Source organism: Pongo abelii, chromosome X (genome assembly GCF_028885655.2).
Source record: "Pongo abelii isolate AG06213 chromosome X, NHGRI_mPonAbe1-v2.0_pri, whole genome shotgun sequence".
Lineage (NCBI taxonomy): Eukaryota > Metazoa > Chordata > Mammalia > Primates > Hominidae > Pongo > Pongo abelii.
The window spans coordinates 16,962,673-16,976,280 of record NC_072008.2 but is presented as its reverse complement, the minus strand read 5'-3'; the positions used below and the strand labels follow the sequence as shown (position 1 = coordinate 16,976,280).

General features: G+C 43.9%; 1 pseudogene; it reads left to right on the top strand.

The window, feature by feature from the left end:
* Positions 1–4,128: 4,128 nt before the first annotated feature.
* On the top strand, positions 4,129–12,927 carry LOC100443732 (solute carrier family 35 member C2-like; annotated as a pseudogene).
* Positions 12,928–13,608: the final 681 nt, after the last annotated feature.

Genomic DNA, 13,608 nt, shown 5'->3' with positions numbered 1-13,608 from the left:
TGGCCCAGGGTCACTTCTGCCACATTCTCTTGTTTAACTCAAGTCATGGGCCAGCCTGACTCAATGTGGGAGGGGACTGCCACAGCATGAAGATTGGAGCCATCTTTGCTGACTAGCTGCCACAACTGTATGTATGTTATATCTCTATTTTTAAAGTTTTTTTAAAAAATATCCTGTCATCTGGATAGACCTTGGATTCTGAAGCTGCAGATGAAGAGTGTGATGTGGAGGTCAAACAGCATAGAGGGAGACCTCTTGAGGACACCACCTGTGTTCTTGCCATGCAGCAGCATTGAAAGAGAGACATTTGCAAGTGCTGCTGATCACATTTGGCTTCTGTGAACTATCTGTACTCCATTAACAGGGGTCATTCATCTGTCAGCTCAGCCTTGTACGCCCTCTGATGATGAGGCAGCATACGCAGCCAAGGATAGGTTAAGACAAGCACTAGCTGATTTCGGCTGATTTCATTTGTGAGCTCTTGTCATGAAATTGTTCAATTTAATCGTTATTTGAGTTTAATATAAACAGTAATCTAATCTAATTAAGTAACTGCACTGGATCAAATTTGGCAGTTAGAAAAGTAAAACACGGCCAAGCACAATGGCTCATGCCTGTAATCCCAGCACTTTGAGAGGCCAAGGAGGGAGGATCACTTGAGCCTAGCAGTTTGAGACCAGTCTGGGCAACACAGGGAGACCTCGTCTCTACTAAAACACAAACAAAAAAAGTTAGCTGGGCTTGGTGGCGCGTACCTGTGGTCCCAGCTACTAAGAAGGCTGAGGTGGAAGGATCACTTGAGCTCTGGGAGGTCGAGGCTGCAGTGAGCTATGATGGCACCAATGCACTCCTGCCAGGGCAAAGAGTGAGACACAGTCTCTAAAAAAAAAAAAGGAAAGAAAAGGGCTGGGCGCGGTGGCTCGCGCCTGTAATCCCAGCACTTTGGGAGGCCAAGGCAGGCGGACCACCTGAGGTCGGGAGTTCAAGACCAGCCTGACCAACGTGGAGAAACACTGTCTCTACTAAAAATACAAAATTAGCTGGGTGTGGTGTTGCATGCCCGTAATCACAGCTACTCGGGAGGCTGAGGCAGAAGAATCGCTTGAACCCGGGAGGTGGAGGTTGCGGTGAGCCGAGATCACGCCATTGCACTCCAGCCTGAGCAACAAGAGTGAAACTCCATCTCAAAAAAAAAAAAAAAAAAGAAAGAAAGAAAGAAAAGAAAAGTCAAACACACCATTGTGCTTTCTTTTTAAAAAAGAGATGGAATAAGTCTCAAAAAAGACAACAAATTTTTTTTCATATATATCATGCCTTATCAACAAATGTTTGTAGTCAAAAGACCAGAAAAGCTAAGACAGAAAAGGAAAATAAAAATTGAGGTAGGAAAGGCAGCTTTTACTAAAACACCAGAGTAAGTTAGTTAAACCACAGGATCCTCAGGTTCAGAAAGGACAGAGCCATAGTGCATGTTGGTTAATTCCTACCTGGAGTTCAAGTCCAACAGAACTTATGTCTTACCTGGAGGGACTTAGCTGAAACAGAATTTTTTGCACTAGTTAGGTTGTCTGGGCAGACATCCTCTTTGGCAGGGTGGGGACAAAAGGAGGGTCTTACTTTTTAAATTGAAGTATAATTGACATAAAACATATATAGTTTTTGTTTTGTTTTATTTTGTTTGTTTGTTTGTTTGTTTGGAAACAGGGTTTCGCTCTGTCACCCAGGCTTGAGTGCAGTGGTATGAACACGGCTCATGCAGCCTTGACCTCCCAGGCTCAATTGATCCTCCCACCTCAGCCTCCCGAGTAGCTGGGACCACAGGTGCATGCCACCATGCCCAGATAATTTTTGTATTTTTTGTAGAGACGGGGTTTCCCCATGTTGCCCAGGCTGGTCTCAAACTCTTGACCTCAAGTGATCTGCCCACCTCGGCCTCCTAAAGTGCTAGCATTACAGGCGTGAGCCACTGCACCTGACCTACATAGATCTTAAGTATACAGTTCTATGGGTCTTGGCAATTATGTATTTGTGTAACTGATACCAAAATCAAGACCTAGAATATTTCATTTTTTGTTTTCTGAGACAGGGTCTTGCTCTGTCACCCAAGCTGGAGTGCAGCAGCACCATCATAGCTTACTGCAACCTCTGCCTCCTGGGCTCAAGTGATCCTCCCACCTCAGCCTCCAGAGTAGCTGGGACTACGTGCATACCACCATTCCTGGCTAATTTTTTGTATTTTTTGTAGAGACGAGTTTCACCATGTTGCCCAGACTGGTCTCAAACTCCTGGGCTCAAGCGTTCCACCTGCCTTGGCCTCCCAAAATGCTGGGATTTTAGGCTTGAACCACTGGGCCAGGCCGATGTAGACTATTTCTTCCATCTTAGAGGTCCCTTTTGCCTCTTTCCAGTCAATCCCCATGTACCTACCTTCCCCACCCCTGCAAGTCCCTCCAATTACTTTCTGGATTTTATCACTATAGGTTAGTTTTGCTTGTTCTAGAATTTCACTTACATGGACTCTGACAGAATGGCTTTTTTCATTCAACATGATGTTTCTGAGACTCATTCATGTTGTTGCATGTGTCCTATTTATTTCCTTTTTATTACTCAGTAGTATTCCATTGTATCAATATGCTGCTATTTGATTATTAATTCTCCTGCTGATGGATATTTGAGTTGTTTTCAGTTTGGGGCTCTTAGGAAGAAAGTTGCTAATGAACATTTTTGTGCGAGGTTTTTTGTTTGTTCGTTTGTTTGTTTTTGACAAATGGTTTCATGACTCATGAGAAAATACCTAGGCGTGGAATTCATGGGTCCTAGGGTAGATGTAGGTGTAACTTTATAAGAAACTGACAAAAATTGTTGTACCTTTTTTTTTTTTTTTGTGACAGAGTCTTGCTGTGTCGCCCAGGCTGGAGTGCAGTGGCACTATAGAACTCAGCTCACTGCATCCTCCACCTCCTGGGTTCAAGTGATTCTCCTGCCTCAGCCTCCCAAGTAGCTGGGATTGCAGGTGCCCACCACCACGCCTGGCTAATTTTTGTATTTTTAGTAGAGACAGGGTTTTGCCATGTTGGCCAGGCTGGTCTCAAACTCCTGACCTCAGGTGATCCATGTTGTACCATTTTAAGTTCCTACCAGCAGTTCAAGAAAATTCCAGTTGCTCCACATTGTTGCCATTACTTGGCATCGTCAGCTTTTCAAAATTTTAGCCACATAGTGGTATCTCAACTGGGTTTTAATTCCATTTCCGCGATAACTAACGATGATGAGCACTGTTACATGTACTTCTTGGACATTCCTATGTCTTCTTTCATGAAGTGTCTGTTTTTAATGCCTTCTATCTGCCTTTTTTTTTTACAGCCTGCATTAATTTCCCTTAAAGAAGCAGTTCTCCAAGTCTGCTGCCTGGAAGAGTTCTGTGATGAAACAGATCAATTCAAGCAATACATTTAGCCAAAATAGCTTTCTATGCTGGTCCAGTTTCACCGTTAAAAAGCAAATATGCTTGCTGACATAAATTGGTATAACCTTCCCAAAGTAAAATGCTGACTCTAGCGTTTTACTTCCAACTTTGGGGTATGTATGTACTATAAGCAGTTTCACCACAAGCATGACCACTATAGACTATGGTCTATTATAAATAATGTTTCAAAAAAACCAATGTATTTGCTTTTAAATGAACTCTAGCCTGGGGCAACATTGAAAATCATTAGTATTTCTATTCTGAAAAAAAGAGGCTGAGGCAACAAGCATAATCAATAATTAATAATCAATGAGTCTTAAAATACTTTAGAATGATTGGCATAAAATATACTGTAAGAGCTCATTAAAAGATAAATGAGAAAACTTCATTTTCACCCACTACAAAGTGTTTCAATAAAGAATTAAAATCTTACAGAGAGGAAGTCGTGGTCTTATGAGGTAGGTTTACAGCAGTTCATCTAACTTTCATGTTGGCTATCACTGGTGACACTAGCTTCATCTTTGTACTTAAGGATTAATCAGTTTGAATGCTTGATTATTCCGTCTTTGCTGGTGAAGACTTATTAAATGGCACTTTTATATGCTATAAGGAACTTAGTATTACTGAATGTAATCATAAATATGACGTTAGGGTGTGATACAATGGCCATCAGGTGAGTCTCATTCCACTTGACCGAAAAAATAATCTCTTTTCTTCTCCTGTATCCATTGCATTATGCTCACATTACAACATTTCAAAGTTTTCTGATTTTTGCCCACTGTTCTTATATTTGAACTTTTATTTTCTGTGCTTTTGAGTACTGATGCCAATTTGTCCCTATTTCACAATAGCAATTTGCCTGATCTAGAGTATTTTAGGCATATTGTACTGAGTCACCTCAGCCGGAACATCTCAAACCTTAGTGTGCATAGGAATCACTTGGAGTTCTTGTTAAACTGCAAATTCTAATTCAGTAGGTCGAGGGTGGACCCTGATTCTGCATTTCTAACGCTTTCAGGGTACACCCATTCTGCTCACCAGGGAGCCCACTTTAGTAGTAAGGGACTATAGAATAATTGCTGTCACCATTTTGACTGATATTCAAATGTAATTTACCATTAAAACTTTTTTCAGACAGGGTCTTGCTCTGTCACCTAGGCTGGAGTGCGGTGGTGAGATTTTTGCTCACTGCAATCTCCACCTCCTGGGCTCAAGTGATCCTCCCACCTCAGCCTTCTGAGTAGCTGGGTGCATGCTATCACACTCAGCTAATTTTTGTAATTTTTGTAGGGACTGTTACGCCATTACTCAAGCTGGTCCCAAATTCCTGTGCTCAAGTGAATCACCAGCCTCAGCCTCCCAAAGTGCTGAAATTACAGGCTTGAGCCACCACGCCCAACCAAAACATTTTTATTGATCACAATAATTGCACTTATTTATGGGATGGGTCCATGTGATATTTTGATACACGCATACAATGTGTAATGATCAAATCAGGGTATTTAGGTATTTGATACATACATACAACGTGTAATGATCAAATCAGGGTATCTATCACCTCAAATATTTATCATTTCTTTGTATTGGGAACACTTCAAATCTCTTCTAGCTATTTTGAAGTATAAAATAAATTACTGTTAACTGTATTAGGCTGTTCTTGCATTGCTATAAAGAAATACCTGAGACTAGGAAAAGAGGTTTAATTGGCTCACGGTTCTGCAGGAAGCATGGTGCTGGCATCTGCTTGGCTTCCAGTGAAACCTCAGGGAGCTTTCAATCATGGCAGACGGTGAAGGGGGAACAAGCATGTCACATGGCAAAAGCAGGAGCAAGCAAGAGAGAGTTGGGAGAGAGTTGCCACATGCTTTTTTCTTTCTTTGGAGAAGGAGTCTCGCTCTGTCACTGAGGCTGGAGTGCAGTGGTGCAATTTGGGCTCACTGCAACCTCCATCTCCCGGGTTCAAACAATTCTCCTGTCTCAGCCTCCCAAGTAGCTGAGACTACAGGCACATGCCACTACACCCAGCTAATTTTTTGTATTTTAGTAGACACGGGCTTTCACCATGTTACCCGGGCTGGTCTCGAACTCCTGAGCTCAGGCAATCCACCTGCCTCGGCCTCCCAAAGTGCTGGGATTACAGGAGTGAACCACCACACCCGGCCAGCCACATGCTTTTAAACAAAGCATCTCATGTGAACTCAGAGCAAGAGCTCACATATCATGAAGGGGATGGCCTAAGCCATTCATGAGGGATCTGCCCCCATGATCCAATCACCTCCCACTGGCCCCACTTCCAGCATTGGGGATTACAATTCCACATGAGACTTGTGTGGGAACAAGTATCCACACTATATCATTAACTACAGTCACCCTGCTGTGCTGTGGAACACTAGAACATATTCATTCTATCTAACTGCATTACAAGTTTTTAGCTACACAAATATTGCATCATGGCAGGTGATGTACTTTGCCTGCCTAACTGCCATCTCATCCCCACCTCCTCCACAAACCTTCTGTTTATTGATACAACTCCCATTTTATTTAGGGAACAATCTGACATTAGCTATTATGCTCCTCTTATCCACTTTACCAGACCCCCTGCATCTAATAATGGCCACGTTACCCAACACTGGCCAACAAAATGAAGGGAAGAATTCTCCTAGGACGCTTCTGGGAAAGCTTTTATTTTCCTGCTGAAAGAGACTGTAATTTAAAAAACACCACCCTCCCCCCACTTTTTTTTTCTTAGAGACAGTATCTTGCTCTGTCACCCAGGCTGGAGTGCAGTAGCATGATCATAGCTCAGTGCAGCCTCAAACTCCCAGGCTCAAGTGATCCTCCTGCCTCAGCCTCCCAAGTAGCTGGGACCACAGGCATGCACCACCATGTTGGGCTAATTTTTTATTTTTTATAGAGACAGGGTCCCACTATGCTGCCCAGAATGGTCTCAAATTCCTGAGCTCAAGTGTTCCTCCCACCTCAGCCTGATTACAGGCATGGGCCACCACACTCGGCCGGGTTTATATATATTTTTAAAAGAAAAGGCCACCCATATGTTCTGAGGATCCTGGAAAACATTGGGATAGGTCCAGAAGTTAAAAACAAACAAAACAAAAATAAGCACCTATCAAAATATCACATTACTTTATCTTCTTAGTCCAATTTAAATACCATTTTTTTTAAGTTCTCAGATGTTCTATGGAATGGGGAAGCTCCTGACCAAAGTCTTCTGGCTTATGTTTTAAAAACTGTCACCAAAGAAAATGTTAGCTTTGCAAAGCCAACCACAAGCTGAAATGCAAGAAGAAATGAGAACTAAGACATTTAGGGTGTTAAAAATAGAAATTATAACTAGCAATAGTATCACCCTGCTTCCTGGGCTTTTTGTTTCCATTTCTTTCACAAACATAATTATGAAAAATATTTAAGCTGTTAAAATTTTTTGAGATGATTGATTTTCTGAATTTAAATGTTGTTATAACTCTTAATGGGTGTCCATTCTAAAGAAACTTGACAAAGTTTAAAATTTTCTACCTACGTAATGATTTCTACATTTAATATGTCAAGCTGAGTTTTGTTTCTGTCAGGGCTGCAAAGCTATATATTTCTTTTTTTTTTTTTTTTTTTCTGAGACAGAGTCTCACTCTGTTGCCCAGGCTAGAGTGCAGTGGTGCGATCTCGGCTCACTGCAACCTCCGCCTCCCAGGCTCAAGCAATTCTCCTGACTCAGCCTCCCGAGTAGCTGGGATTACAGGCACTTATCACCACGGCCCAGCTAATTTTTGTATTTTTAGTAGAGACAGGGTTTCACCATATTGGCCAGGCTGGTTTTCAACTCCTGACCTCAGGTGATCCACCCACCTCAGCCTCCCAAACTGCTAGGATTACAGGCATGAGCCACTGTGCCTGGCCCAAAGCTATATATTTCTGTTTTCAGTGTTAAGTAGTAGTAGGTTTCTTTCTCACAAAGTTTGCTATGAAGTTTTCAGTATTTCAAGCTTGTTGTTTCACAAAGCAAATAAAATGGGGGAAGTTGGAGCAAGATGGTGGAATAGGACTCTCCAATGACTGCCCCACCACCACCTCTGCCAAAACATCAATTTGAACAACTATCCATGCATGAAAATACTGGCCGGGCGTAGTGGCTCACGCCTGTAATCCCAACACTTTGGGAGGTCGAGGTGGGCGGATCACCTGAGGTCCGGAGTTCGAGACCAGCCTGACCAACATGGTGAAACCCCGTCTCTACTAAAAATACAAAAATTAACCAGGCATGGTGGTGGGCGCCTATAATCCCAGCTACTCAGGAGGCCGAGGCAGGAGAATTGCTTGAACCTGGGAGGCGGAGGTTGCAGTGACCCAAGATCACGCTACTGCACTCTAGCCTGTATGACAGAGCAAGATTCCATCAAGGAAGTAAGGAAGGAAGGAAGGAAGGAAGGAAGGAAGGAAGGAAGGAAGGAAGGAAGGAAGGAAGGAAAATATGAATATAAGAAAGATATAGTCCCTACCTTTGAGGATCTTAGAGTCTACCAAAAGGGAGATGGGCACGTTAACAAATGAGCACTAAAGTTATTTAGGTGCAAAATTAAAAATCTGGGCTGGCACCGTGGCTCACACCTGTAATCCTAGAACCTTGGGAGGTCGAGGCGGGAGGATTGCTTGAGTCCAGGAGTTCGAGACCAGCCTGGGCAACATAGCAAGATGTTAAAAATAAAAATTTAGCCAGGCATGGTGGTGCGTGCCTGTGGTCCCAGCTGCTCAGGAGGCTGTGGAGGGAGGATCACTTGAGCCTAGGAGGTTGAGACTGCAGTGAGCTGTGATCACGCCACTGCACTCCAGCCTGGGTGACAGAGCAAGACCCTGTCTCAAAAAACAAAAACGAAAAAAACTGCATGTGGCTCTATGACTTCCAAAGAAATGAATGTTCAATTCTATCCAAAGCAGAGGGTAGGCTTCTTTGAGGAGGTAAATCCTGTTGTGTCTCTAAAGATGTTCAAAGATCAATGGTGGGTTAGTCTGTGGGACTCAGGGTGGGGGATTATATGCGAGTTGAACCAGCAGGAGCAACGATACAGGGTGTGAAACAGCAAGGTGCATTCCCCATTAAAAAAGCTCTGTGTGCCCATTCTCTATAGTTTTGAGGTGGGGAGAAGGCATTATAGTGAGATAACATGTAGCAGGTAGTCATGTATCACAGCTAAGGACTTTGAACTTTATCTTAGAGGGACGCAGAAGCCATGGGCTGGCCATTTTTATTTATTTCCTAGCCTAAATCATCCTGATTCTGAGCAGCTACTATGGTCTATGATTACTGCAATAGACTGTTTTCAAAATGGTACCATCATTCCCCTCCCTATATCCCTGCCTTGGGTAGTTCTCTTCACTCTGACCCTTGAGCTTGGCCACGTGACTTGCTTTGGACAATGGGGAAATAACAAACATGACACTTGGAAAGTGCTTGCACTGCAGTAATAAAGACACTATACACTATGATCCAGCAATAGGACTCCTTTGTATTTGATGAGTTGAAAGCAGGTCCACAGCAAACCTGCACAGAAATAATAAGAGTATATAAGGAAATTGGGAGAAACTAACAAACAAATGAACTAAATGTAAGACATTGACTGGAAACTGTTTCACAGAAGTTCAAAGACTATACATGAAAATTTATTAACCTCATAGTTAATTAGTAAAAACCAATATAAAAACACAAGACGATCCCATTTCACATACACTAGATAGACAAAAATAATTCATTAAAACATTAGATCGTTCCAATGTTGCCAATTATATGGAATAAATAGACACATGTGCAAGAATGGTGGAAGGGTCAACTCATACACTGTATTAGAAATTACTGGTAATCTTGAAGTTTCCCAGAACCTACAACCCAGCAAATTTTCTCTAATGTAGAAAATTTGTTATGTATAGGCACTTGCAAACTTAAGTATGATTCGAGTAACATTTTTCATAAGAGAAGAACATAAAATCAAAGAAAGCCAAATACTATAATAAATGGAATGGATGAGCAAATTGGGTTGTCCAAGACTCAGACACCAGCAGGTGTGAAATATCCTAGGGGGAAGAAAACAAAGGGATGCCAATCCATTTACTTCCTTTCATGGAAAGTGCAAATGAGGCAACATTAAATAAAACACTGCTTGGTGATAAATAGTGGATAGTAAAGCCATAAAAAATATCCACAGAATGATAGATAGTGGTCACCTCTGATGACAGAAGGCAAATGAAGTCAGGGTAGAGCACCACAGGGAGACTACGAAATGCCCAATGTCTGTTCATTACTGTGAGCCTCCAGTCTAAAGAATTTTATATGATGTTTACTAAATGTAAAACAGAATATTTTATGCATTTTTCTGAATAAGATATAATTTATTATACATATAGGCCAGGCACAGTGGCTCATGCCTTTAATCCCAACACTTTGGGAGGCTGAGGCAGGCGGATCACCTGAGGTCGGGAGTTTGAGACCAGCCTGACCAACATGGAGAAACCCTGTCTCTACCAAAAATACAAAATTAGCCAGGCATGGTGGTGCATGCCTGTAATCCCAGCTACTCGGGAGGCTTGAGGCAGGAGAATTGCTTGAACCTGGAAGGCGGAGGTTGCAGTGAGCCGAGATCACGCCATTGCACTCCAGCCTGGGCAACAAGAGCAAAACTCTGTCTCAAAAAAAAAAATTATTACACATATATAAAGAATGACTTAAGCACTAAAACTATAATTTATTTATTTATTATTTATTTATTTATTTGAGACAAAGTCTCACTGTCGCCCACACTGGAGTGCAGTGGTGCAATCCTAGTTTACTGCAACCTCCGCCTCCCAGGTTCTAGCGATTCCCCTGCTTCAGCCTCCCCAGTAGCTGAGATTACAGGCGTGTGCCACCACGCCTGGCTAATTTTTGTATTTTTAGTAGAGACAGGGTTTTGCCATGTTGTCCAGGCTGGTCTCAAATTCCTGACCTCAAGTGATCCAGCCGCCTCAGCCTTCCAAAGTGCTGGGATTACAAGAGTGAGCCACTGCACCTGGCTAAAAACTATAATTAAAAAAAAGAAAGTCCTTGCACTTTGGGGTTGTTCCTGGGACCCATGCGGTCATCATCTTGTGGACAAGGTCAGGATGCCCTTCCAGAGACATGTAATCCAGTCACCTTCATCACTCTAGCCAACAGCCAGCACCCACTCCAGATATGTGAGTAATGCATACTACATCAATCATTTCTATTAATGCATAATCGTTAGGGAAACTCAGAATGCTAGAAAGAAGGAGGCATGTCACTCATAATTATACTACCTAAATATAACTACTATAAGCTTTTTTAGTATTTTTATTTCCAATCTTTTTTTTTTAAGTTTTTTGAGACGGAGTTTCACTCTTGTTGCTCAGGCTGGAGTACGGTGGCGCAATCTCAGCTCACTGCAACCTCTGCCTCCTGGGTTCAAGCGATTCTCCTACCTCAGCCTCCCAAGTAGCTGGGATTACAGGCGCCCACCACCACACCCGGCTAATTTTTTGTATTTTTAGCAGAGACAGGGTTTCACCATGTTGGCCAGGCTGGTCTCGAACTCCTGACCTCAAGTGATCTGCCCGCCTCAGCCTCCCAAAGTGCTGGGATTACAAGTGTGAGCCACCGCGCCTGGCCTATTTCCAATCTTATCTGCCCAGATTTCTCTATATGGTTATAATCAATATATATGGACAGTTTTGCAGCCCGCTTTTTAATTTGTATTAAACAAGTATATTTTCGGCCAGGCACAGTGGCTCACACCTATAATCCCAGCATTTTGAGAGGCTGAGTCAGGCAGATCACTTGAGGTCAGGAGTTCGAGACCAGCCTGTCCAACATGGCGAAACGCCATCTGTACTAAAAATACAAAAACTAGCCAGGTGTTGTGGCAGGTGCCTGTAATCTCAGCTACTCAGGAGGCTGAGGCAGGAGAATCGCTTGAATCCAGGAGAAGGAAGTTGCAGTGAGCCGAGATCGTGCCACTGTACTCTAGCCTAGATGACAGATCAAGACTCTGTCTCTACAAAAAAAAAAAAAAAAAAAAAAAAAATTATATTTTCGTATATGTTACACTTTAAATATACCATGTTTAATGGCTGGGTAATAGCCCATCTGATCCGGCAAATGAACTATAATTCCTTTGCTGTTGTTGAAAAATTAGGTATATGATGTAATAAACCTTTAAAACCTTTAAAAGTAGGCACCCTGGTCAGAGCAGACCTGGGGACCTGTGAGCCCTGCACCCAGTTAACCGCTGAAGGGGTTGGCTCAGGCTACCAGCCCCTTTGGTGAGAACTCTGCCTGGGGCTCCGCTGATGGTTCTGAATCATGGAGGTGAAGAGGACTTCTCTAGCCAGGTGACGTTCTTGTTGAAAGCCATAGTCTACCTCAATCGGCTCTTCCTGCAAACTGTCTTTAAGAGAGGTGCCTGCCCCCACTGATCCAGGAGCTAGGGTGTAGCAGCTTCCATGGATAGGGAGGTGGGCCCTCTTGTGACCTTTGTGTGGAAGGCAATGTTGACTATGCTTCTGCACTGGCAGGCATCGCCTTCCACAATGAAGGGCGCTGGTTGAATGATCCAGCCACAAGACCCTCGTGGTGCTGAGCTGGACCTACTACCTCAGAAGAGTGGCTCCCACAGCACTGGCAACAGTACTTGACATACGGTTGTCCAACTGGAGCTTCACAATAACCAAATCTTTAGCTGTCCTCTTCATCGTCAATCTTCTCTCTGATCTCCAAGCTGGAGAAGCTGCAATGGCACTGATCCTTGTGATCCTCCTCATCACCAGGGGTCTCTTCATCTTCACCTTCAAGTCCACACAGCCCAATGTGGAGGGCTTCGCCTTGGTGCTGGAGACCTTGCTCATTGGTGGAATTCGCTGAACCCTCACCCGGACATTCCTGCAGAAGGCTGATCTTGGCTTCCAGGACTCCATCGACAGTACGTTCCACCTGCAGCCACTCACGTTTCTGGGGCTTTTCCCTCTCTTTGCTGTATGTGAAAGTTGCCATTTGTCCACATCTGGGGAAATATTTCATTTCCAGGATACAGGGCTGCTCCTGGGGTACTTGGGAGCCTCTTCCTTGGTGGGCGTCTCACCTTTGGTTTGGACTTCTCTGAGTTCCTCCTGGTCTCCAGACCCTCCAGCCTCACTCTCTCCATTGCTGGCATTTGGAAGGAAGTCTGCACTTTGCTGTTGGTAGCTCATCTGCTGGGTGATCAGATCAGCCACCTGAACTGGCTGGGCTTCCTTCTCTGCCTCTTGGGAATATCCTCAAAGTCCTGCACTCCAGAGATGATGACAGCTCTGAACCCTTGAAGGGGCTGGGCTCCAGTTCCCACCTGGAGCCACTGCCCTGAAGCGGCCAGCAGGAGGAAGATGACAATGGGGAGGAGGAGTACTTTATGGCCCAGAGGCAGCAGTGACCAGCCAAGGGGAGCAGCTTGAAAGCAGGCCACTCCCCACTAACTCTTGGCAGTAGCTCAGGGGACCTGGGTGGCTGGCTCTTCATGGCAGCTGGGAGCAGTGGACCGGGAGTCACCAGGGCATGACCATGTGGTGTGGCCAGGTCAGGGACTTGTGGCTCCTGCCCCTCACTTTGGAGCATGGTCAAACAGAGAGGGTGAGCACCAGGCCAGCTTGGGGCCAGCCAGAGCTGGGCCCAAGCTGTGCTAGAATCACAGCAGGAGATGGGAGTGGGCTGGTTCTCCTCAACTATTTCCCAGACTCTGACAGCCAAGTCTCATTTCTGCGGCTTAGCAGCTTTCTAAGGGGACTGGGTTTGGACAGCAGAGCAATTGGGAAGGGGATCTGGAGAGGCTGGGGCCCTCATCACCTGGGCAGCATCTTTTCTCAGAGAGCAAATTTATTTATACTTTGGAAATACATGGTTCACGGTCCAGAGAAAAGGAACAAAAAATCCCTCATAAGCATAAAGGTTTCTTCAACTTTAGGATTATTCCACATAACATTCTCATGAAGCAGAGCAATTGGATCAAAAGGTGTGGATATCATTGAGGACCAATACACATTACCAACTCACATGAAGGATTTCATACCAGTTTACACACCCATCAACATTGTCTGAGTGGTCATTTCACCAAAGC